General features: G+C 38.4%; 1 pseudogene; it reads right to left on the reverse strand.

Moving 5' to 3' along the window:
* Positions 1–2,436: 2,436 nt before the first annotated feature.
* Positions 2,437–3,368, reverse strand: LOC125079056 (olfactory receptor 8B12-like; annotated as a pseudogene).
* Between the last annotated feature and the right edge of the window lie 770 nt (positions 3,369–4,138).

Raw genomic sequence — 4,138 nt, forward strand, 5'->3', positions numbered from 1 at the left:
GAAACTGCTGGAAGTGTAAATCAGTTTAAAAATCTTTGGAAGACAAGTTGGTGGTATTTAAGAAGCCTAGAAGTATATCTATTCTGTGACCCAAGTAAATCCACATCTAGGAATAGATCTGAGAGAAATGAGTATATTTCAAAGAAACTATATGCTCACAAATGTTCATAGTATCTTTATTAAAAATAATATGCAGAAACTAAAAATAAGCCAAATTCCTTTAAGGGGATAGCTGATAAATTGTTCTATATTCACACAATGGAATACTAAACGGTAATAACCAAGAACAAAGTATTATACATATAGTGTTATGGGTAAAATGCACATTACACTGTATATCAAGAGAAAGAAGCCAGACAAATAAGTAAATACAATATTTAATATTTATATGAAGCTCAAGAATGAGCAAAATGAATCTGTAGCAATAAAAGTAAAAATAGTAGCTATTTCCAAAAAGAGAATTGGTAGTAATTTACTGGGAAGGGGCAGGAAGCAATATTCTGAAATGATGCAAATCTATCTCTTGGTCTAGGTAATGGTTACATAACCTTATATATGTGAAAAAGTTCATTGACACTTAAGACTTACACATTTTGCTATGCATAACTTATTTTTTTTAAGATTTTATTTATTTATTTGAAAGAGAGAAAGAACGATTGGGGGAAGGATAGAGGGAGAGGGAGAAACAGACTCCCCACCTAGCAGGAAGCCAGATACAGGGCTTGATCCCAGGACCCTAAGATCATGACCTTAGCCCAAGGCAGATGCTCAACCACTGAGCCACCTAGGCGACCCCCCCGACTCCTTGTGCATAACTTATACTTCAACTTAAGGTGCAGGTGAGATTGTTTTTTTATTTACCAACATTGTACTTATTTTCCATCAACCTTATGACACCCTCAACTCATTGTTTTTCCTTTAATGTTTAGACTTGGGACAACATTCTTAAGTGTCTCGTTGGAGAGAAGACTCATAAGCAATTCAGTGATCTTTCCCTTTATAATATTATCTAAAGTGCAGTTCTCTCCTACACTTTCAATTCTTTTATTACATCTTCATTGAACAGAACTTTTCTAAAGGACAAAACTAAATATGTATCCCAGCTTTACTTTTTTTCTATTAGAGGAACTTTCTGTAATAGAGAAAGTTTCTCTAATAGATAAAATAATAGATTAATAATAGATAATCATATAATATTAGATATAGATATAACATATGCATTATATAGGTATAATTATATATATTATATAGATATAATTAGATATAGATATAATAATAATAGATAAAAACTTTCTCCAAAAGAGAACTTTCCTAAGAGAAGTTAATAGGTCAAGATATCTTGCAAACAGTTCACATACATTGCTTCTTAAAGCACTGTTACCACTAATAATGTATTCAGGCCAAAAAATTGTTCTTCTGTTTCTTTATGTAAGCTGTGCCTCCATTTACCTAATACTGTGAGTATATGACCTGTCTTGACTCCACCATCTCTTTGCCTTACCCTTATGCTGTCCCACTAAAATATCATAGCTATTTACAATGCCTTAAAATACAATGGCAGCTACCTTCCTGATACATAGTTGGTTGGTACTGCTCTAATGACCCACATCTACCCAAAACTATCTATTACTCAGTTACATCATTCAGACACTTGAAGTAAGTCTCCAATTCCTACCTTATTAGTCTGTAAATAACGAGTAAGCTTGTATCCAACATTTTTAACTCCCTTAAATCTGTACATCTCTCCTTAGAATATCTAATAATTTCACCTGCATCCTTACAGCTCTGCACACCACCTCAGTGGATATCATGCTTGATTCTATATGGAAATTTAATTCCCACCAAAAAACCTTAAAATTTCTAGCATTTTGCAAGATCAAATTACATTTTTCACCTCCAACATTGTTGCAAAAATAGTGTTCCAAAGATTAACTCTTGAAAAGTTGCATGACATCACTATAAATAGATGAGATTGCTTTAAATGCAAAAATAAAAATAAAAACCTTGGAAATGAAATCTGCCAGGAAAAAGGTGCATCACAATAGTGTGGCTAAAAGAAAGAAGAGCAGAGTGTATTAGAATTCAGGGGCTCAGATGCCAGTCCCAGCTCTGGCATGAGGTACATGTGTGCCCCTGGGTGACCTACAAAATATTTATGAGTCTCCTGTGTGTAATGCATCACATGAAGGGCTAGATTAAATTATTTCTTAGGCCTCTTCAAAAGTAACATCTATGACTGTGGAAACTATTTTTATAAAATGATTAGAATAGTTAGGGTGGAATAAGGAGTAGAGAGAATACTTATGCTTAAGAACATAAAATTTAAAATTTTTCCTCTAAGAATAGGAGAACAAGCACTGGCATTTGTTTCCCTCATAGAAGAGAAAAAGAAACACTCTGATAAACAAAACTTTGGATCTCCTTTCTCAGTCATTTTCAAGAGAAGATTTTTCTGCCAAAGGTTCTCTTCAGGGCAATTTTGACATCCTTGTTCCTCAGACTATAGATTAGGGTTGAACATGGGCACCACAGCAGTGTAGAATACAGAAGACACCTTCCCCTGGTCAAGGGGTAAAATAGAAGGTGGTTTGAGGTACATAAAAGCTCTGGATCCAAAGAAAAGAGATACCACAATTATATGGGAACTGCAGGTACTGAAGGCTTTGGATCTGCCCTCAGTAGAACTAATATGGAGAATACTAGAAAGAATGAAACCATAAGAGATGAAAATGGTCACAATGGGCACCCCAATGCCAATGGTCACAACAATAAAGACCACCAGCAAATTTATATGAGAGCTATTGCAGGAGAGCTCAAGGAGGGGAATGATATCGCACGTATAGTGATTGACAAGGTTGTCAGCACAAAAGGTTATAAACATTAGGTTTCCCATATGGGCCACAGGCCCAAAAACCCCCATCCCATAAACACCCAACAAAAGGAGGAAACACACCTGAGGAGACATGGTGACTTTGTACAGCAGTGGTTTACAGATGGCGACAAAACGGTCATATGCCATCGCCGACAAGATGTAGGATTCAGAAAAGACAAAGAAGCAGAAAAAAAAACTGAGTCATACCCCCTGCATAGGAAATGATATTTCTCTTTGAGACAAAACCCATGAGCATTTTAGGGGTGAGAGTAGTGGAATAACTAAAATCTATGAAGGACAAGTTGAGGAGGAAAAAGTACATAGGAATATGAAGGTGAGAATTCAGCCCAATCAGGGTTAGCAGGCCCAGGTTCCCCACCACCGTGACCACATAGAAACCTAGAAACAGGAAGAAGAGGGGCATCTGGAGTTCTGGCTCATCTGTTAAGCCTGCGAGGACAAACTCTGTCACAGAGGAGGCGTTATCTGCAGCCATTGTCCTCTAGGAGGGTCTGTAAGGGAAAAAGAAACAAGTCACTGAGACAGAGAGAGAGAAGGCTACACACCACAGAAGTGCAGGGAGTGACATAAAGAAGACGAGGATAGGAACATTTACTGAGTACCAGCTATGGGATAGGCGCTGTTCTAAACACTGTGTGGCATTGTGAGTATCCCCATTTCACAGATGAGGACCCTGGACCCAAGTGACTTGCACCAGTCCTGGTGCTGCTAAGTTACAGTAGAAGGTGAACTCGGGTGGTCCGGGTCACGGGGTTTGAGCTTTTACCCCCTCTGCTACAGGACAGACCAGGTCAGGCGGGCACTCACCTCCTTCTGCTTCCGGTCACAGTGCTGTTCTCCACTGGCTCTCATCCATCTCTTTCATGGACACTCAAATGGCCCCAGTGAACAGAAAATGACAACTCAGATCTCAGACCCTCTGCTTCTGCTTCTCTACTTTGAGAATGAAAACCTCTAATTGTCTTGCTGAGCTGAACTTGATCTGATTGTGACTTTGGCTCAAGTCTCCAAATACTAGGCATGAGACAGCATCCTTCCCTAATGCCCACGGATAACAGGAGACTAAGGAGTTTTATTCTGGATTAGAGATCTCAGGGATGTACTTACAGAGACTCCCTCAGGATCATTGCTCCAGAGACCCCCCTCCCTAAGGAAGAAGAGAATTTGTTTACACCCTTGATAATGCCGGATGTGGCTTACTGTGACCGAGCCTTTCATTCTGCTTGCATCTTTGTAAACACAATT

The sequence above is a fragment of the Lutra lutra genome, chromosome 10 (genome assembly GCF_902655055.1).
Source record: "Lutra lutra chromosome 10, mLutLut1.2, whole genome shotgun sequence".
NCBI classification, from domain to species: Eukaryota; Metazoa; Chordata; class Mammalia; order Carnivora; family Mustelidae; genus Lutra; species Lutra lutra.